Source organism: Euprymna scolopes, chromosome 27 (genome assembly GCF_053919585.1).
Source record: "Euprymna scolopes isolate OS-2025 chromosome 27, ASM5391958v1, whole genome shotgun sequence".
In the NCBI taxonomy this organism is placed as follows: Eukaryota; Metazoa; Mollusca; class Cephalopoda; order Sepiida; family Sepiolidae; genus Euprymna; species Euprymna scolopes.
In genome coordinates, this window is record NC_136508.1 from 107744781 (window position 1) to 107768407 (window position 23627).

The 23627-nt window shown below is 37.1% G+C and overlaps 1 non-coding gene across 1 annotated transcript; it reads right to left on the reverse strand.

Moving 5' to 3' along the window:
• Positions 1-19086: 19086 nt before the first annotated feature.
• On the reverse strand, positions 19087-19249 carry LOC145249100 (U1 spliceosomal RNA). Its single transcript, XR_013863479.1, has one exon. It is a non-coding gene; the product is annotated as a U1 spliceosomal RNA (small nuclear RNA).
• Between the last annotated feature and the right edge of the window lie 4378 nt (positions 19250-23627).

Consider the following 23627-nt stretch of genomic DNA (forward strand, 5'->3'; position numbering starts at 1 on the left):
CGCTCTCAGATCAATGACGAATGTCAGGGTCCACTTAGAATGAGTAATCGTTACCTCGCTGGTCTTCTTAAACACATTTTATTTTTAGTCACTCAATTCCAGTTCCATAAATAACTTAACGAAAGAATCAGTTTCATCCTCTTCGTCTTCCTTATCCTCGTCATCGCTATTTGTAACTTTCCCCGTTTTAGAGATAACATTGATAGGTCGTCTTACACTGCTTCGCAAAAGTCTAGGTCCCCTAACATCGCCTATTACCTCTGGGGGCTGTGTCGACGGAATCGCATTGCTCTCTGATTCTTCAGCCCTATTCTCATTACCAGCCTCTCTATCTCTCAGTACCGATAGCGGAATATCATCTTCAGATTCCCAACCTTCCGAATCTGGAGGCGTAGTTGTTATCTCTGGTAGCGAGTCGGTATTCTCTACCTCAAATTCTAACTCTAACTCCTGTTCATTCGCTACCTCATCAGCCCACCTATCCGTATCTTCCCAATCTCCTTCCGGATCTATCAGGGTAGCTTTCCTTACAGGTCTATCTGTCTGTATATTAGGCATTTTCCACTCCCTAATATTGGCTTCACAGATGTCTGACGCGTGAACCCTCTTCGTTCTATTCGTCAGTTGATCCCATATTTTGTATGTCACTGGTCCCGTTTGTTTTACTATCCTATAGTACGGTTTCCATCTAGGATCTAATTTTCCTTTTCTAACCTGTGCTCTGTAGTATACTGGGTCGCCAACGTCATATGTTTTCTTGACCCTTCCATCATTGACTCTTTTGTTACGTTTTTTTCTGTGCTGCCCTAATCCCTTCTCTTCTTCTCTTTTTCTCCAAATGTCCCACAAATGCCCGCTCTTCCCAAACCCCTGGCATGTCTCCTTCTTCCTTAGTGGACAGCTAGTTGCTGTGTGCCCTCTTTCCTTACACTCGTCACACCGTACGAACTCTTTCGCCTCGCAACTTTGAATTAAGTGTTCTTCACTGCCGCACTTAAAACACTTAGGCCTCAGCATGCAGGCCCTCTTTGGATGTCCCGGGCGACCACAGTTGAAACAGTGCACCCAGTCTCTGCACTGGTAACTATAGTGCCCCTCTTTTCCGCAATTGTAGCATTTTAATTTTAAAGCCCCATCTATGCTTTTCCGGACATTCTTATCTCTCCTAGGGGTCACCCGCCCTTTTGCTATTGGGGCAACCCTAACTAGTTTAAAGATTTCCTTGTTGGAATCTTCTTAGGGGACGTGATTTTTAATTTGGGTCCGGGTGGATTCTTTCTATCCCTATTCCTACATTCATGTGGCCTGTGCCCTTCTTTCTGGCAAACAAAGCACACTAGACCCCTCTTAAAGTTGGGATGGGGTATGTGTCTCCCCCCTCCCCTTAAGTCCCAGTGTTCTGGATTCGAGGCTTCTTCTTCCCCACTCTGCTGAAGCTCAGGGCACTTTGCTCGAATGTGTCCTCATCGACCGCATCCGCAGCAGACCTTCAACCAGGCTGTCTGGTTCTCCTCTAATTTTCCTAATCTCAGGAGGAGGGCTTCAGCTCTTCGAGCCTGTGCAAAGGCCTCCTCCAACGTGTTAGGCTGTGCCCTTGCCACGTCCTCACGCAACAGGGAATTGCTCAAAGCGTCCATGAAGAACTCTGCCAGCTGGGCCTGGGTAGCCAGATCATTTCTCCGATCTTGATCTGGGTAAGCTACCTTAGCGAGAACGCTCATGCGTCCCTCTAGGTGAGCGATGGATTCGCCACCACTCTGCCTCAAACCTACCAGCGCTCGAGCTGCCTCCGTTCGGCTCGAGTGACTGCCGAAGTGCCGCTGGTTGTCATTTTCAAACATCTTCCAGTTGGTTTGGGATTTGTATTTATCCAAATACTCTCCAATCCATTCTGAAGCAGCATCCTCGGTATAGTCGTATGCCAGTGAAATCATATCGGCATCCGACAGGTTATAGATGCGCCCTTTCTTCTCTATTGCTTTGAGCCAGGGTCCCAACTCCACAGCCAAACCTGTGAACAGTGGGACTCTGGATTCAGTTACGTTAAGTTTTGGGGTTAGCCGTCCCCCTTCTTCAATCCTACGCCCTAATTCCTCTACAGACCTACCGTTTTCATTGGTCATGGTAGTAGTCCTAGCGGATTACGTATTAAATAACAATAGACAAAACAAAAAAATATATAAGCGCTCTTTGAAAAAGCCCACAAGAAGTCCAAAAACGAATACCGACAAGCAAAAGAAAGTGATAAGAACGAAAATAAGGTGGTTTCCTACCTGATCGCTGAGATGCTGTTGGTTCTGCGCTGCTTTTGTTGACTCGCTTGTTGGGAGGTCCCACCTGTTGTAAACAGTGAACCTCCTGGTTTTTTTTGGTTTGGTTTTGAATCCGTCTGCCTGGTTAGCTAACACAGCTTCTTCCTGATTTCGATAATCCTTGGTTAACAGCCACCAAATGTCACCCCCTTCAGCCGGTCGGTTGAGACGATCATCGACATCAGAACTCTTCCACTCCAATTACGGCAGCCTGAAAACGACCCGACTCTGGCGGTTTGCAGCTCACTATTTTCGTCCTTCCAGTGACCACTGCCGGTGATAATTCTTAGCCGTTTTAATGTAGCTGGTATTGGTAGTGAAAGAATTATCAGTTGATCGTCTAAATTTATACTCCGGACCTGACGTTGTGTACTCACTTACCGGCGAACATCGCCGATAAGAGAGCCGTGGATTTTAGTGTGGTGAAAAAGGAAATAAAAACGATTCCACACACGAATAAACAATTAATCTGGGTTTATTCACAATAATAATGGTCTAATAATATTTCAGAGTTTGAAGGAAGTTGGCTGTAGCTATTTTAAAACGGTAGCTTGTGACTCGAGTTCAGATAAGTTTTTCGGCCATTGGAGATACGTGTTTTAAGTCAAAAGCCCTCTCTGCCCGACTTTAACACCATCTGAATTCGCCAAAATCGAATTCTCTCTTCTCCTTCTCTTCTCCCCCTCCTCTCTTCTCCCCCTCCTCTCTTTTCCTTCTGTTCTTTTCTCTGTGTTCGAGGAATATATACATATCCATCAATGCCCTTTAAACATCACGAGTTTGTATTTGTTTACAACAAGAAAACTTGCCTGTCATCAGCTTTCAAACCTTGTTTTCTAAAATAAACAACCGCCTGTCATTTCATCTCGAATTCTGTGTTTCAAAATAAACAGCCAGCTCACTCCAAACTCTGACCGTTACAACAATAAGTATCTCTTGACATACATTTTCCTTTGTCTGTTCTAACCAAAGAGTCATTTGATCGTCCTATTTTTTCGTTACTTTGGCTCTTTCTCTATAACGGCATATCAACCCCATAACTTGGTTACATATATGTATGTATATATATGCATGTATATATATATATATATATATATATATGTATGTATATATATGCATGTATATATGCATGTATATATGTATGTATATATATATGTATGTATATATGTATGTATGTATATATGTGTGTATATTTGTGTGTGTATATGTGTATTGGGGTGGAGAGGGCTCACATAAGCCGTAGTGAAGGCAGCCTTTCTAAGAGATGCACATCTCGGATTTAAAAAACCATAAAGCGGAAGACCAGTACCCGCATTAAGCTGGTCTCCAGTTTAATTTGTTGCTGGCTATCTTGCTCTTGCTTGTTGCTGGATCTGAACATTTTGAACCGAGGGAGAGGCTTTGCTGTCGTACAAAGCTAAGACTCTGTAACATCATCTTTGTATAGATACTCCCTCAGGCATTTGGGCTCATGGATTTTAAGTGTCTGGGGGAGTGGCACTCGTCTTACAAGACGTTGCAATCATCATCATATATGTATGTATATATGTATGTATATATATTCATGTATATATATTATAAGAAACTATGTTGTATTTGCGCAGTTCTTTAGTTTAGCATATTCTGTTCTATTCTTCATATTATGGCAATACATATTTCGAATAATTTAGTTAATCATATATAATACTGTACAGCTTGAAAATCTTTTATGAATAAATCTTAATACTTAGAACAAAACTATGTGGCAAAAATATTGTTTTTAATAACTATGTATTTTTTCATATGCATCATTAAACTTGATTTATGAGAACAATAATATTTACATACTGTGCAAATTTATGTTCTTTCACTTTTTTTATTTTACTTCTGTCGAAATTATCAGAAATCAAGTGCCCCACTACCTGGGGCTAACACTTGAACTCTATATGAGACACATAGATATTCGAATGTTCTATTAAAGTTCTTTATCTCTCAAGCACTGAGTTTGTAAAGAAATTAAGAACATCATTTTATGCCAATTAACCATTTCTGTACGTTGTAGTATATCTTTCATTTTGCTCCTTGTGTCTTATGGAATTACAAGACATGGATCTATCTGATCTGGTTGAGTACCCAGCCTCGTGCTATTAATTTAGGTAACATCACTTGGAAAAGGGGAACCTTTCCTCGTAAAACCATATGTAAGTAAGCCATAGTGAGATTTATTTGGGTAGCAAATAATATGTAATTTTTAATATGTAACCTCGTGCAAGGTTTTGCTGATAAACCTTTATATAAAGAGACTTTTACAATCGAATGTCCTGTAGGCATTTAAGTTCACACTATTTTTTTCATTTGCTTGTAAGTATGTGGCAGACAAAGCAGCGGTCAATATTGCTCTACTTTTTATTGAAACCAACCTAACGATAATTTTCTAGGACAGTACTTCCGCAAGAATTCTTAAAAACTGGAACTAAAGAAGCAGTTTTCCAGCAGACAATAAAGCAAGATTCATTAAGGCATTTGTTGTAAAGTTTGAAGAGAATTGGAGCTACTTCGGCAGAGCACTTTTTTCATAGCACAGCCAGGTTTAGATCAGGTCCACATGCTTTTGCAGTGTCAGGATTTGTGCGCTAGTTTCGAGGGAAAGTGCTATGTCTATGCTGTCAGAGATTTTGTTTATTCAGGTACAGTCCTGGGTGGAGGAAGAGCGGTAGAGAAAATAAAAGTAGCTAATGTTATGTCGCATGTTAAGTCTAAAGCATATAAAGGCTTGATCGTCCGATTCTAGTTTAGTTTCTCAAGTCAAGGAGAGGGTGTTTTGAATATAGACTCCAACCCCCTGCATATGTCTGTCAGAGTCCTTATGGCAGAGTGGGAGATATCCAGGCATATTAAAGTAATTAGAGGGGATAGAGGAGTGTAGGTTAATCTCACTTAGTGCTAAGATATCCGGGGTGTTTGTTAGGAGACATGCTTCAACATCATTTAAATTAGTTCTAAGCCCACGGATGTTCCTAAATGCAAGCCTCAAGGGAGAAGGCAGGTTGGTTTTGTTTGGGTTTTACGTAATTTTTTTTTATTGTAGTGTCATCATTGCTCTACTTTTTATTGAAACCAACGGATAGCTCCTTTTAGTATTCTCGGTGTTCCCTTAAGTAAGTCTGGATTTCTCTTGCATTTAACCAAGAATAACCAGAGATATTAGTTACGTAGGACTTCAGGTACTGCTTCTGTGGCGCCTACTTTTTAAATTTTTTTTTCGTCCTTTGATCATTGTAACGCTGGGTATGAGGCTGCCAAACCATCTGCTAACAGTGCACTGCTTTTTATTGAAACCAACCGAGAGCTCTTTTCAGTATCCTTGTTGTTCCCTTTAGTGCAATTGTCTGGATCTCTTTTGTACTTTGTTCACCAGGAATATTAGTTAGGTAGGACTTCTTCATAAGCCCCGTGGCACCTATGATTAATATATCAATCGTATGATTGATTTTTCCCTAAGATTCCAGTTTCTTTTCATATCATACACGAGACCTCGATATTTGGTCTGTTTCTACCTTTCAGCTCTGTTCAAACCTCAGTCATAAGGGGCACTTACTTCAACTTAGATTGCAACTCTCTCTGACATTTCATATAACTATGTCAGGCTTCACAGCAGAATTTTCAAAAGTCGTTTTCAACTGTTCTTTCAGGTTGATATTCACAGGATCTGCTGCTACATTGGATGTTTAATTCTTTACAAATGGTCCAGTGGATGTACTTAATACTTTATCATGCCTTACTGTGTAGTAGCCATCCCGCAGAAGGACCTTGCAACTTGATACCAGATAACTCACACTTTCCAATTTCGTGTGGCAGAATCTGCATTTGTTGTTATTGAGTAGACCTGCAATCTTCTTGAATGCATTGGTCATCAATCCCTGGTCAAGAGCTACTATTATAACCCTTCAAGATCATAGTAGAGGGCTCCCCTCTTGAGCCATTCCAAGAAACCTTCTTTGTCTATGTATTCATGGGAGAGTTCCCCTAAAAAATACTTTGCACACTGATGTTGGTCCCACTCTTTAAGGTTCCTCTTTTGGAAGGTTTCGGTATATTTCTGCCGGCTCCTTCTTGCTATTTCTGTGACAGGCTTGCTTAGTTTTTCTCTCTCATCTGTGAGACAGTCCTGCCCAGTATGTTCCACCAAACTTGACTTATAACAGAAAAATAATATTAACACACTTCACAAAATCAGGGCTTTTCCCCAATATGAGTTCTCATATGTGTCAATAAAGATGACTTTTTAGAACAAGAATATCCACACACGTCACATAAATATGGCTTTTCTCCCGTGTGAGTTCTCATATGTTTCACTAAATTTGATTTTGTTGAACAAGAATAGTCACACACTTCACAAGAATGTGGCTTCTCGCCTGTGTGAGTTCTAATATGAACCATTAAATATGATTTTTCAGAACAAGAATATCCGCACACTTCACACGAATGTGGCTTTTCCCCAGTGTGAGTTCTCATATGTTGCACTAAATATGATTTTATAGAACAAGAATATCCACACACTTCACAAGAATGTGGCTTTTCAACAGTGTGAGTTCTCATATGTGCCAGTAAATTTGATTTTGTAGAACAAGAATATGCGCACACTTCACAAGAATATGGCTTTTCTCCCGTGTGAGTTCTCTTATGTGTCACTAAAGAAGATTTTCTAGAACAAGAATATCCACACACTTCACAAGAATATGGCTTTTCGCCAGTGTGAGTTCTCATATGCCTCACTATATCCGATTTGTAGTAACAAGAATATCCACACTCTTTACAGGTGAGTGGCTTTTCCTCACTTTGCACATGCATGTCTTATTAAAAGTTATCCTGGAGTCAGTTTATCACTATTTAATTATAAAAAATATGGCATTTTTACACACTTCTTCAGTTGTAATTCAGAGTTTTTCGTGCATGGTTATTTTGTGTGAAATAAAGTGTAATTTATATAACTTATCATTTATTGACAAGAAATATTGTGTAAAAGTTAATACATTGTCCTTTCTAATCTTTTATTCGACTAAGTCTCATGATTTTTCCTATTAATTTGATATGTGTGACGTTTTTATCATTATTTGCTAAACAATTCAGATAAAACAGCTCCTCACACGTGTATTTCTAATAAAGTTTTGGCATAAGTTTTTATTGTCTGCCACGTAAGGCAATAATTGTCTATAGAATATTGTTTAAAGAAAATGATGGTCCATAAGAATGTATTAAAAACGTTCAAGCAGGAATTTCTGCAAATAAAAAATACATGTAATTTAATATCATTAGTTTTAACAAAACATTTCAAAATCACGGGAATATACACTTAATTCACTTTCATATTGGTTAAGTGTTAAAGTCTATTCTATAATGTTTTGTACTAGAGGAAATTAATAAAGTAAAATAAACAATAATATAGTAGGGATTTTTAAGCATAATTTTATACTAAAAAAAGCGAATTAAAATACTAATTTAAAATTTTAAGTTTATAATCTTAATCAATATAGAATCCATTTACTTAGCAATGAATAATAATGTAATAAAGTTACTTAACATATGGAATATAATATTGTTGTTATAAGTAAAATAAACATGATCAATGCTGCAAGTACCGATTAATTTTAGGTTTTATACGACCAAGTTATATGTAATACAAAAACGGAATAGAGCTCCACAATTTATGTAATTTATTTTAGTTGATATACGAGCAAGTTTATTATTTATATACGAGCAATGAAAAAAAACAGCAGGAATAGAGTTTCACAAGCATTGAAAAGGAAGGTACTGGAATATGATGATATATTATAACGATGATATATTATATTATTATTTATAATGTATTATAAAGTATGGCACCTGAACAACGAATTGATGAAGAGCAGCAGTAGATCAGTTTAGTAAACGAGCTGAAACTCTGTTTATCTCTCCTTGTGGATGGTTTATATATATATATATATGCATATATATATATATATATATATATATAAACTAACATAAACACCTAACCTAGATTTAAAACAGGTCAAGAAACTAGATGTCCAGGCTAAATAGACCACACACAAAGCAACAGCTCAACCAGAGGCCAAATAGGCCTTTCTCCGGTAAGTGCATGTTCATTGGATGATAGGAAGGGCGCGGTGGATACTAGAAAGCTGATTGGCTTTCTAAAAACGACAAACACAAAATTCGCACATAAGCCTGAAGAGCCTATATATATATATATATATATATATATATATATATATATATATATATATATATATATATATATATATATATACATACATTTATATATATACACATTTATATATACATATACATATATATATATATATATATATATATACACATACATATATACATATATACAGTCTTTGAGATTTGAAAAAAATCACTCAACCGCCGGTCGAGTGTGACGGAAAATTTACTCACCCCCAAAATAGTTTATATATATATATATATATATATACATATATATATATATATATATATATATATATATATATATATATATATTGTCCAAATTGCATGTTCTATCCACGTGTATTCCTTTTTAATATATTCAAATATGTATGAATAAAAAATCAATACGAAAAATATAAATGTTTATATCTTTTCTGTATTTATTTCCTGTGTGTTGACGTGTAGCAATACAAAGTCTTTTGAAAAAACAATACCTACATACACATATATACTCATACATACATACATACATACATACATACATTCATACATACATACATACATACATACATTCATACATACATACATACATACATACATTCATACATACATACATACATACATACATACATACATACATTAAGTGTCAGGTATAGGGTGAAAGTATTGTTTTTAAATTAGAAGCCATCACAAAAATTGGAAGCTCAATATGCCGGTTAGAGAAATCAGAGGTTAATAACATTTCTCAGCTTTCTCTAACTGGCATATCGAGCTTCTAATTTTTGTGATGGCTTCAAAAAAAAAAATGTGTGAATTTGTTTATATCATCGTCATTTACTATTCCAAAAGTGTCTGTCTCAACCAAACATTTTATTTAAAAAAAAACAAAGCGGGAGACCAGTACCCGCATTAAGCTGGTCTGCAGTTTTACTTGTTGCTGGCTATCTTGCTCTTGCTTGTTGCTGGATGTCAACATTTTAAACCGAGAGAGAGATTTAGCTGTCGTACAAAACTAAAACTCTGTAACATCATCTTTGCATAGACACTCCCTCAGGCATTTGTCTATTATAAAAAAAAAGAAAAAAAAGTCCTGTGGCAATAAAAAAGCTGTGACGTGTGTACGCCTGTAATGCTGGATGCATGTAACAATTAATCTGCCATCATTATATGTATCTATGTATGTATATGTGTATGTATATTTATATATGTATGTGTGTGTATATTTATATATGTACATGTGAGTTTATATGTATTTATATCTATGTGTATATGTATGTATATGTGTCTATGTGTATATATGTTTGTGTGTGTACATATATACATTTATATATGCTTGTATGCATGTATGTGTGTATATGCAGTATATGCATGTATGTGTATGTATGCAGGTGTGTATGTATATGTATGTGTGCATGTATGTGTGTATGTGTATGAATGCATATATATGGATGTGTATATATATATGTATATGTAGGTAAGTGTATGTATATATATTTATGCATATGTGTACGTATATGTATGTGTAAGTATATGTGTGTTTGTATATGTGGATGTATATGTATGCATATGTGTATGTATGAATGTGGGTATGTATATGTATGTTTGTGTATTATGTATTGTGTATGTATATGGGTATATATTAGCGTATGCTTATAGACATGTACGTATGTATGCATGTATATATTTAGTACTACCTTCCTCATGGTCGGGTCACCGGCGACTAAACTGGTTCCCCCACCAAACTTGTTTGGTGAGGAGGGCGGCTAGTCTCCCTGAAGGATTAAAAACAAGACCTTCCAAAGGGCGAATGAACTCTTTTTCTGGGTCAATGGCCAACTAGCACCGTGTATATTTGTGTGTGTGTGTGTATGTGTATTGGGGTGGAGAGGGCTCCCGTAAGCCTTGGTGAAGGCAACCTTTCTAGGAGAAGCAAATCTCTGATTTAGAAAACTATAAAGCGCAAGACCATTACCCGCATTAAGCTGGTCTGCAGTTTAATTTGTTGCTGGCTATCTTGCTCTTGCTTGTTGCTGGATCTCAACATTTTGAACCGAAAGAGAGACTTAACTGTCGTACAAAGCTAAAACTCTGTAACATCATGTTTGTATAGATACTCCCTCGGGCATTTGGGCTCACAGATTTTAAATGTCTGAGGGAGTGGCACTCGTCTGACAAGGCGTTGCAATCATCATATATTTATATGTATGTATACCAATGACCGTCTTGTTTATGTTTGCATGTGTGTGTGTATGCATATGTATGTGTGCGTATTGTGTATTGTGTATGTATGCATGTATATATGAGTGTGATATGTGTACATATGTATGTGTGTGTGTGCGTGTATATATATATGTATGTATGTATAACAATGACCGTCTTTAGTGCCATGTCTACTTGAGCATGTGAATTTGCTGGCAGGACTATATGTCATTTTTTTTTTTTTTTTTTTTTTACAAAGGCATCACCACATTATCAAGGCCCAGAGGCCACTCAAGGATAAGGGTTAAAGAGTGTACAGTAGAAATTGGTCAATATAGTAATCATTAGTAATGAAAATTTGGTAAATTTAATAACTTATATGGAACGGCTCATCAAGAACTTATTTACTTTAGACTTGAACACAACCATATTGTAGTCAGCCGGAAAGCAGGAAAACGGAAGACAATTCCACAGGCGTGCAGTTCTAAGAAAGAAGCTTTGTTCATGGAATCTACCTTTAGGTTTAGGCACAGATAAAGAGTGGGGGAAATTATTGATAGTGTTCACATCTAGACGAGTGTTTCTTGTGAAAGTTTGGCGAGGGGGGGACCATAGATTGAAGCTCAGTTGAACACTTTCCATGAAAATAACGATACATCAGAGACAAACTCGTAACATCTCTTCTGTGAGATAGAGGTTGCAAGGAGGAGAAAAGGACATCTCCAACGAGGCTACAAAGTCTATTTTGAACTCTATCAAGGCAGGACAAGTCCTTTCTAGCAGCTCCTGCCCAGATGTTGCAACAGTATTCCATCGTTGGACGTACCTGGCTCTTATATAGGTAGAGAATAGCATCAGCAGTGAGATATCTACTGGATCGATAGAAAGATCCCACCATTTTTCCAGTGGCCTTGGCAACAGATTTGATATACGTGTTCCATTTAAGATCAGGAGTAATGGTCAAGCCCAGAAGCTTGTCAAAACTTGAGGCCTCCTGAAGACGAGAGCCATTCATTTCAATTGATGACAAATGTGAATTAGAATGTTGATGATGTAAAGAGAGAAGCTTGGTTTTAGATGCATTAAAAGTAACCAGCCACTCCTTTCCCCATTGTACTACGTGCTCAAGATCAGAGGAGAGAGAATTGGAGAGAACTTGGTCGTTTACTGTCTTAGATGTGGTACCATAAATGGTAGTGTCGTCAGCATAAATGTCTACAAATGATGTAAGGATATGATTTGGAAGATCATTAATGTAGATCAGGAAAAGAGTTGGGCCCAGGATGGATCCCTGAGGGACACCGGCATTAATACTGTGAGCTTCTGATTTTTGCCCCTCAACTACTACTCTTATGAACCTATCAGAAAGAAATGATATAATAATTGTGAAGACTTTTCCAGCTATACCATAGCTAGCGATCTTATGAAGTAAACCTTTATGCCATACCCTATCAAAGGCTTTAGATATGTCAAGAGCAATTGCCCTAGAAAGATTGCCACCGTCGAGAGATTTGCTAATCCTATGCGATATAACTGTAAGGACATCTGCTGTAGATCTAGCAGAACGGAAACCATATTGAGTGTCACTAAGAAGGTTATTTTTGTTGAGATGTTTGATTACTTCTGTATTTAACACAGATTCTAGCAACTTACTCATGACGCACAGGAGACTTATTGGCCTGTACTGAGAGGGGGATGAGCGATCACCTGAATTCTTAAATACAGGGCATACTGATGAGATTTTCCAGGGAGATGGGAAACTATTCTCCTTAAGACAACGTTTAAACAGTTTTGTAAGTATGGGCGCTAATTCAGGTTGAATTTTTTTGAGTACTATAATTGGAATACCATCAGGACCAGTTGCTTTACTCGAATCAAGGTCTCATGAACTTTCAGTGTCTGAGGGAGTGGCAGTCGTCTGACAAGACGTTGCAATCATCATATATTTATATGTATGTATACCAATGACCGTCTTTTTTATGTTTGCATGTGTGTGTGTATGCATATGTATGTGTGCATATTGTGTATTGTGTATGTATGCATGTATATATGTGTGTGATATGTGTACATATGTATGTGTGTGTGCGTGTATATATATATGTATGCATGTATAACAATGACCGTCTTTAGTGCCATGTCTACTTGAGCATGTGAATTCGCTGGCAGGACTATATGTCATTTTCGGTCTCATGAACTTTCAGTGTCTGAGGGAATGGCAGTCGTCTGACAAGACGTTGCAATCATCAATCATCATGTATGTATTTATTATGAGTATATATGTGCATATAGGAGTATGCATGTGTGTGGCCGAAGAAAGAAAAAGAACAATCCGAATATTTTAATAAATTTTAATAAATTTTGAACAAGAATAGAAAAAAATTTAGTGATGATCAAAAGAATATTCTTCGTTTATTTCGTTTTTTCATTTTTTTTTTCCAACATTATATGTTTGTATGTATATCAATTAACGAAATCTACAGTAGCGTTTAAAAAAAATAAATAAACGTGTGTGTGTGTGCACGTGTGTGTGTAGGTGGGTGCGTATGTGCAGACAATCCAGACAACCTAGACCCACAATAAATCTATAAGTCCAACCTCTTGGAAAAGACATTCTACCTGGCACCCACTTAGCTTACTATCTACATCTGCAATCAATCTCCAGCTGTATACGTCTATAAACGTGGGTGCGCATATCCTATATATGTATGGGTATGACAATAAGCATATATGGTAATGTGCGAGTATATATACATGCATGTTCACGTATGCGAGTATGTTCATGGGATGCATGGGTGTCCAATTCAAATTTTTATGAAAGTTTTGAATAGAGGCCACACAAGTTGCTGACCATTCCAAGTCAAAAATGCTGGAAGGGTCATATTAAAATAGATCTTTACCTTAATGTCTATACTCATGCCCCGCCTCCCATTGCTAACTCTGCCCGCTCACTCATGTTCTCTATCATTCACACTGAGGAAGGTCGAAGGACCGGTCGAAATATGTGCTTTTGAAGGAAACATTCTTGTTTTTTTCAAAAGACTTTTTGTATTTCTACACGTCAACACACAGGGAAAAAATACAGAAAAGATAAACATTTATATATTTTTCGTATTAATTTTTAATTCATATATATATATATATATATATATATATATATATATACATATATATATATATATATATATATATATATATATATATATATATATATATATATAATAAATGTTACTAAAGACTATATAAGTTACTTTTCTACAAACCTGGATAAAACTATTTTGTTGTAACTTATTTTAAGGTGGTTATTTCCTTTGAAATAAATAGTGCGTAATATTATGTTAGAACAAGAAAATATGGCTGACATGAGATCGTCATTTTGGGAGTTCTGATAATCGCTCATAAATCGAAAATTAAATAAATATTCCCAGAAACACACATAAACTATATGTCACAATAACACTTTTTGCAAGGTTTTTTTTATGCCCAACTATATTTTTACAGTATCTATTGTTTATTAAATTATTAGGTGAAAGTACAGGAAGTCGCTCAATATGTTATCGTGACATAGGCTGACATATATTCGGTGGGTTTTTAACAGTATTTTGTGTATATTTTTTTATTTTTAAGCCCTTTTCCCAAACTTACCGTGTTCAACAGAGAAGACGGCGCCATTTTAAACTTTCCAATACACCGGTAAACACTATGTTTTTCGAACTGAATAAACATGTTACATTAAATAAAAACACTAAAAACATTTCCAGTTAAGTAGAAAAGTATCTTATCTTGCCTATGATAGCATTTATTTGTTATATATTTGTTTTTGACGACTTTTTCGAATCTATGTGTACAGTAATACAAACCCCAACATTGTAATACATTTTGAGTATCGTCTGTTCATTTTGCACATCGTGTTCATTTGTCTAACCATTCGACCAACTTCGAATCAAAGCGAATCAATATTTTTTATTGGATTGCAATATTATATAATTTAAAATTGTTTTAAAGGATACTGAATGGAATATTTCTTTAATTGCAAAATACAAACAAACAAACAAACAAACAACAACAACAAAAACAAAAAAAAACTTACCTTTCATTCCAGGAATACGAAAAAAAAAAAAAAGGTTGAATTCGTTTGTGTTCAATTCATTAAGAAATAAAATATATGAAAACATAAAAGAATAAAAATTAAAAGATAAAAAACACGATTTAAACGTAAAATTTTTAAAGAAAAAAATCAACTGCTAAAGAACAATGAATTTAAGGTCATCGTATTAACACGGTAATATTACGGTGTCATCATTATTTCGTTCCTCGTGTAAAAAACATCTGTTCTTTAGTTAAATGTGTCGAATTGCTTTCTGTCAAGTTCAAATTATTTGTCTATTCTTAATAAAAAAATAAAAAAAACTGAAACTATAAACGAATCAAATTTAAAACACAATTTAAATGTGAAATTATTCAAAAAGAAAATCAACTGTAAAAAAAAACAATGAATTTAATACGGTGTAATCATTATTTCATTACTCGTGTGAAAACTGTGTCCCTATCAAGTTTAGATTATATTTGTCCATTTTTAAGGGTTATTACGATTTCTTATGTTAATTCTTAATATATATTATATATTAGGTACGGGCAAAATGAATGCCGATGCTCAAAATGTATAAACATTTTGCATTTTGACCCCTCCCTTTAATTAAAATTCACCCAAAATCATGAAATTAACCAATTTTAATGAAAGTTTCAGTATTTATCAAATAATGATCGCGGAATATAATGAACTAATTATTTTTATTTGAATCTTAGTGGAAATGTATTATTTTGTTTAAACAGAAAATACCTTTACTAAAGTTATGGTTTTCAGTAGTAAATAAAAAACGTAAGAATTTATTTTTGTTTTTTTATGTAAATAAAGCATCGTAATTTGTGACAATAAAATAAAATAAAATAATTTTACTGGAACCTTACGAAAAAAGACCCTAAAGCCCGTATTAATGAATTTCTCGAATTACCGATATTACCGTTGAATTAAGCAGTGTTTATTTAATATTTTCACACACAAAAAATTATAACTGCAAAGAATATTTCTACTTTTTTTTTTAATTACAGGTTTCTCATAATTTTTATATGCAAGATTTTAATAAGTTCCTTGCTCTCAAGAATGTGAAACCTTCGGCGTAACATATTTTTTATATATAATATTGAACAATAATTAAAAAAAAAATTACAAACAAGAACATAGAAAATAATTAAATTTAAAAAATGGAAAAATGTATATAAGCGGTCAGAATAGGAATGCACGGATGCAGGGGCAGGGGGTGGGAAAAAAAGGAAACTATCACATCCCTTACTCCGTTTTAATTACATGACGTCATTCTCACAGTCTTTCGACTGCCTTAAATTTTTGGCCTTCGTATATTCCGTGTTAACAACATTTTACTTTGCTGCGTTTTGCGAACGGCAAAATCACTCGGTTTTTGGTCTAATTAATTTATATTTTGTCCAAACAAGGTGGTGTTTTTTTTTTTTTTTTTTTTTTTTTTTTTTCAATTTAATTCAATATATTAGGACTTGACTTTACTAATTATCTTCGAAATAGACCCAGGAAATTAATATTTATCTTTTAAATGATTTATAAAATGAATTTATTTAACTTCGAAATTTAGATGAATTGAGTAGCTCGCCGTGAAAACATTTTTCATAACTTTTTCTTCACGTGTGCAAATATTTTTTCTTGCTTTTTGAAATTAAATTCAGTCTTTAATCTTTCAAATACAATAAAAAAAGTGGTATGAAACCTACAAAAAAAAATGATAAATCAGCTTTCAAAACTATTTTTGTCCGCCAATTTTTGCTCGTACCTAATACGAACAATCAAAGGGACATAACTCCCAAAAGTGTTACCTGCTCCTTAATAGATATTGCGTTCTGTTATATTTTTATCGTATCCCCCTCACGCAGCGAGCCGGGGCGTTTTAAAACATTTCAAACAGTAGTCCTGATAATAAAAAAAAAATGTTATAAAAGATTGCTAGGTCAATGTGTAGTTTAGCGGCGTAAATTATTTGACAGCAAAAGTATTATAAAATCAGAAAAAGTTTCATTTTTGTTCTTTTTTATCATGTTTTATGAAACTAAATGTACGACATTTAAGACCACCGTATAACTTTTAAAAATTGGACTTTCTAAGGTTTGACAGATTGGCCTTTTAAAAAAGCTAAATTTGCCCTATATATTATTTAATTGGAATTCATTATTGAGATGAGTATTGTTTATTAATTTATTTTATTGCGGACTATTATCCTCATCTTTCTTAGTTGTTGTTTCACAATATTTCGGCCAACTATTCCTCTGGCCTTCGTCAGGTGAGACGACAATAACTATGGATCGCAGTAATTGCTGAGAATGCAGGTAGGAGATTCAAAGTTCCCATCCCGTCGCGGTTACCACTAAGATGAGGATAATAATAATAGTCCGCATGAAATAAATTTATACATTTGGTCTGTTTTACGCTCTTTCATTATAAAAAAATATGGCAGACAAAAACATGCTTCCATTGAAAGTTATTGGAGCGTAACGACTAAACAAAACTGGATTTTGAATTGAATAAAATAAAATACGTATTATATAGGTTTGAAGTCAAAACAACGCATTATTACAAAATAAACATTTATTTTGTTTAAAATTTATATTGAAATTCATAAATATATTTTGAAGCAAAACTTCATCTTCAGTATGTCTTTCTTTCTTTCTTTTTTGCCCCGTTTTTGTTGGAGCAGAGAATCAGAAAGTCTGTTTGTGGTTTTTTACGGTAGTTTTTTTTTAAACAAAATAAATGTCTGTTTATTTTGTAATAATGCGTTGTTTTGGCCTCAAACGTATATAATACGTATATTCTTTTATTCAAACTCAAAAAGCGTTTCTAAAGAACAAAAATGTTAATGTAAGTCCCGCGTGGCCAACGCACCGTTCCAAGATTTAAAACCTTCTGTGAAAACATTATTTTCACCCTCTTATAATAAGAAGATATAAAAATTCGTAAATTTTTTATCAAAAATTTTTTCATTTTTTTAATCGCATATCTTTATATATATATATATATATATATATATATATATATATATATATATATATATATATATATATATATATATATAACATATTAATTTAATTACACATAGTTATTTGAAAAGAAATGCGATTAAAAATAATAAAATAATTGATTGAAAAAGTTTCCGTATTTTTATATAGACAATTTCAACAGTCAGGAATTTATATGGTGTAACCGATTTAAAAGTAACTGTTTCGACAATATCATCTACTTATTATGATTTTTGAATTCAGTGTTTTTTAACATATGTGAATATTCACATTTTTAAACTGTGCAACTATTTTCTGTTACACATTCACCTTTTTTAAACTGCTAAAATGTGACACATTCATAGTTTTTTTCATGTTTCTGTAAATAAATATATTTTTAAATATTTAAATAGTTTGGCAAATATATAAAATATTAGCTTAATTAAACATAGTTATATGAAAAGATATGCCATTAAATTTAAAAAAAATAATTGATAAAAATAGTGTACATTTTTTTTAAATATTTTTATTATGGGGGATTAGAGTTTGCCTATTTTTTATATTTTTATTTAAGGGGGTGAAAAAAATAAACTTAAAATAAAATTGAAAATTGAATCGATTCGGTGCTCCCATACCTCAATTGAGAGACGCGTGTGCCAACCTCCCATGTGTTTAAAAGTTAGGGTCTCCACATTATTTGCCAGACACAACAGCAGCAAAAACACCTTCAAAATTACAACATCCGCCTTCCATAAAATCATAATTTTGGTAACCAAAAATACCTTCATAATTAAGTTAAGAGGATTGGGTCTTTTCACGAGTAATCCGTTTACAACATCTGCCTTCCATAAAATAACAATTTTGGTAACCAAAATTACCAGTGCACATCATTCAACTTTGTTTGGATGCCCAATTTTCGAGGTGATGAGTGGGATTCAACCAATAGACACACTAATTCTGCGGTAGTTTGTCAAAGGTTTTCATTCATCAATCTATATCGAAAGAAGACACTTTCAGTTGTTGAAGGCGACAGGTTGGCGGATTTCTTACGCTTACGAGATTGATATGTTCAGAGCAAACGTTGACATGCAGATTAGATTATATCAGAACGTTGCAATTGGAGTGGATGAGAAACTGGCCGAGAGAATTGGCCTTTTTGTGGCGTGTATAGAGACAGGCGATTGGGAAAACAGAAAGAAACAAGGACGTCCTTACACACGTGATATACGGACAGGGAGTAGCTGGGAATTAAAGTAGTCTTCTGGTCAGAAGGAGAAGCAGGGTGGAATTTCTGATTTTGATTACATTATTGGGATGAGCGCGTACGCAGACCCCACACTTAGAAATAACGCGTCCGAGTCGTCAACATTTGAGACGATCGCAAAGGTCAACCCAACCGCAGTGCAATGGAAGGGTCTCACTCTGGGGGAACGACTTTAATGATCATCGTTACCTCTACGCAAGGTAAGTTTATTTAGTGCTTGGCCCCAGGCCTGGCATTATCTACTGCCAGACCCTTATTTGGGGTCCAGGACACTTAGGCATGAAGCCAGTAGGGGGAGGTGGGGGTCGAGGGTCATTCTACACTACTTAACTAGGTCTTTGAGAAGACTTTATTTAATTTCCCTACATTAAGACACTATCACCACAATACCTCATTCTTACCATGGGATTTATCTACTTAAAATCTCCCCAGCGTATGTGTCGGCTTTATATGCAAACTGAAACAATGTTTACATGATTTTAAACAAAAAAAAATTATATATACAAAAAGATTTTTTGGCTTTTATTATTAATTTAAATGAGGGATTAGATGATGGGGAGGGGGGCAAGCTAAGATACACCCAAAAAGAAAGAAAGAGAAAACAACTAAACAAAATGCCTATGGGGGCGGGTTAGTAAGGGATCCCCCCAACCTACTTCTAAATGTGGAGCGCCCACTGTCTTCCGGTCCCAGAGGTCGGAAGCAAGCGGGTCGTTCCCTAGTGGGGAGTGGGGGACCTAGGGACGATATTTTGAAAACAAATTAGATAGGGATGGGTAACATAGGGAATGGACGGCGTCTTCCAAGATAAATGTACGTATAGGGGCAACAGACCGGGGACAAAAAAAGAGTGGACTGGGCATATTTGGAAGCTCTCCTAGTGCCGATGAAAAAGAAAATCAGGGATGGGACCCACTTTCATACTTGTTCTAGTCTAGCACTAAACAAAGAATTTTCCACTCGTAGTGGTTAAGACCTAACTAACCTTATGCTATAAAATAACTTTGTTTGGGGCTGGGTTCTGTAGAACCTTAGCACCGCCAGACCAATACAACTAGGGTGGGAAAACAAACTTTAACCTAGCGTCTCGTCGGATGCACAAACTATTGTTGTTCACCCATCTCCTATCAAAATCTATGCGATGTAATCTTTTCCAATCGCATCTGATCTTCACTTTAAGTTGATGTTTAAAGTAAACAACCAGATCCCGATCGGAAACAGATTCAACCCCATAGACAATTTTAAGACATGAAACCCATGTCACTAACCTGGCTACGGCTAGCATCGCGAGAAACACCAACCGATTCTCCCCAGTGAACGGCGGATCCATGTTATCAACGACGTACGCCAAATCAAGCGGCACCAACGGCTCGGGGTCAATGCGAGCCGTTACCTCTCCGACGTACTCCCAGAGCCTCCGAACTCCGCTGCAAAAAAGAAAAAGCGTGATCTCTTGTTTCATCCTCGTCATCCTAGCAGCGGGGGCAAAAGGGAGCGAATTCATCCCTCTTGCAGTCTCTGGCAAGCACGCCAAAAAGTGGCCGCGCATTCCGGACAAGCCTCCATGTAATAGAAAACTCTGAATTGTTTAAAAAGCTTCTGGCTGGTGCCCAATTCCACTTAGAGAGGACCTCCTCCCTCGACATCTGCAGCCGCTCAACCAGCGGATATTTTGTGGTCCTCCCCACTAAATCTTGATATAGCCTCCTCCTAGGCCGTGCAAGGTCACTGGACCTCGGCAATGCCCTAAGGGCGGCTCGGCATTTGTAGAGGAATTGCCGTTCCCCCACCGGTTTTCTGTGACCTTCAGCGGCAAGGGAGGATATGAGCTGTAGAAAAGCTTGCTCCACAACTGGTACCCAGTGCAATTCCCCAAGCAGTGTCCGACTCAGGAACACCAATCTTTCGGCGTACTTATGAATTAACAAGTAAGGCATTCCTAAGCCTCCCTCGCTGAATTTCTGTGTACAGACCTGTCTACGGCCATATGGCTTTCCCCCTTTCCAAAGTATTTGAAAAGGAGTTGCTCCAAAGCCTTACAGCAGTCCGCAGGCAGAGGAAGTACTAACAAGTGGTAAAGGATCAACGGAAAGACGTAAGTTTGACACGCCTCCGCACGACCCTTCAGGGATAAGCCACTGCGAATCCAAGTCCTTACTGACGATTCGACCTTCGTCTGTAATTCCGACCAATTTTCGTCCAGCTGGAGTCCAGGCCCGAACCACACTTCGAGAATCTTTACTGGACAATCCGTCGAGCCGAACCCACCTGGAAGCGAGTTTACCCCAGTCCAGGTGCCCAACCGCAGGCCAACGGACTTGCTGGGATAGACTGCGGCCCTTGTGACACTTTCATACTCAGTGACCGCCTCACTCACCGCTTTGATACTTTCTTTCGCCCTACGCAAACGGTGACATCATCAGCGTACGTGGACACCCTGGCGACTTTGCCACTAGGTAGAGCTATGCCGCGCAGGACTGGTCTAGTCGTCTCGTCCCTTAATTTGCAAAGGAAGGGCTCCAATGCCAGGACATACGACAGAGGCGACAGCGGACAACCCTGGCGCACCGACCGAGATACCCCAAAGGACTCCGACAACTTACCATTTACTTGTACTGCTACCGCAGGATCACGATACAGAACAGAAATCCACTTGCAAAAGTCCGGACCAAAGCCGGCAGTCTCCATAACAGATTCCAAGAAACCATGGTCGACCTTATCGAACGCTTTGGACTGATCTAAATTGATCATCGCGGCTCCTGTGTCGTCTTCTAACCCCTCTATGATCGTGCGCACCAAGTGCAAGTTGTTTTGAATCGATACGGTTCGACCAAGTCGTCGATAACAACCTGCAGTCAGCTTGCAAGAACGCGGGCCAAAATCTTCAACTCTGTGTTTAGCAGAGTAATGGGCCTATAATCATCTAAGTCCTTCCCACCATGCCGCTCTCTCTTCTTCAGTAGTGTGACCACTCCTTTGGTTACCTGTCCAGGGATGGATCCCTGAGCAAACCAGTGGTTACACACACCCGTTAGAAGAGGAACAAACATGGGCGACAGCCTCAAATGCGGTTCGTAGAGCAGACCATCGAGCCCCGGAGATTTGTTAAGCCCAACCTGCTTCAATGCAGTAATGATTTCACACTGTAACCATCCCATCACAGCTAGCTGCTCGGTTCGCAGTAAGGCAGGGTGAGCCAGCTAAATAGCTGCCAAACTCCTGGCCGTGGAGTCTGGGTGGTAGGATAAAGCATTCCTCCAGATGTTGACGAAACCCATTGCAAATTTCCCGAGTCAATACGAGGGTATATCCTTCCAGGTTTTTCACCTTCCGAATGTACCCATCTGAGCAACGTTTTAAGGCAGTCTTATGCTCAACAGCGTCAATGTTCACGGCTTCGTTAGAGACACTTTTTAACCTAGCTCTAACTACTTGATCTTCATAACGCTCGCTAGCTAAGCGCTGGATCCCTCTTAACTACTGCTATCTCTAGGGGATCCCCACCAGCTACCGCCCAGGTCAGCCTATCATCTAGATGCCTTTTGGTATGTGCGCTAGTTAATGTGAGGCGTTGGCTCTATTGGACACAAAAGAGCCTAATGGTAGCCTTAAGTTTAACCCACCAGCTACTCCGGGTAACAGCCCTCACTAACTCCCGCTGAATTAGTGTTGTCAGCTGCTCTTGGAAGTCGTTCATCTCCAGTAAGGAGGCGTTCAACTTCCAGTAGCCTGCCAACCTCGGCCTATTATCTACTCTCAAACGGGCCATTACTAATTTCTGGTCCGAATGACCTAGCCAGGCGAACGTGGGACAAGATAAGAAATCTATGTCGCCTCTTCTAACTAACATCATGTCCAAGTAAATATTTGGACCGGAGGCCAGGCTATTCTGCCACGTCAACATCTCCCTCCCCGGGTGATCCAGACGGAACCTGTAGACAAGATCGCACGAGACAATCAGGTCAGACATGCTGCTTTCACACCTCTCCGACCCTCTATTCCCCCCGACCTTATCTATCTTGGGGTCCAGGATGGCATTCCAGTCCCCCATTAAAACTACCCGCTCCGGACCCGCCGAAAGGAACACCTCCACCTGCCGAAAAAAGGAACCCCTCTCCACAGCGATATTGGGCGCGTAAACAGCCAAAATCCGGAACTTACCGCTTTTAACGGCAACATCGACAACGACCAGCCAACCGGAGGCAGATAAGTATAATTTTTGTGTAGTGTCCACCACTGTTTTTATATCACACTTCTATACTTACCACCAACAAACATTAATAAAAAACTAAAATACCTTCATAAAATTCTCACCAATATCAGTATATCACAACTTTTTCATTCACTAATAACAATAGTCCATAACAAATTGTTGTGGTGGCACACATTCATTTGCATATGTGGATAGTAATTACACATAAATAGGTAGACTCGGTTAGTTTGAGGTGTGTGTTCACCAGAAGCCACCGAAGGCCGCCGAGAGCAGATATGTTTCTCCAGCAAAGACTCTCTTATTTGACACCATTACGTAAATATCCTGTAAATATACCTTTTCCTAATACACTTCTTATTTGATCTACTCGAAC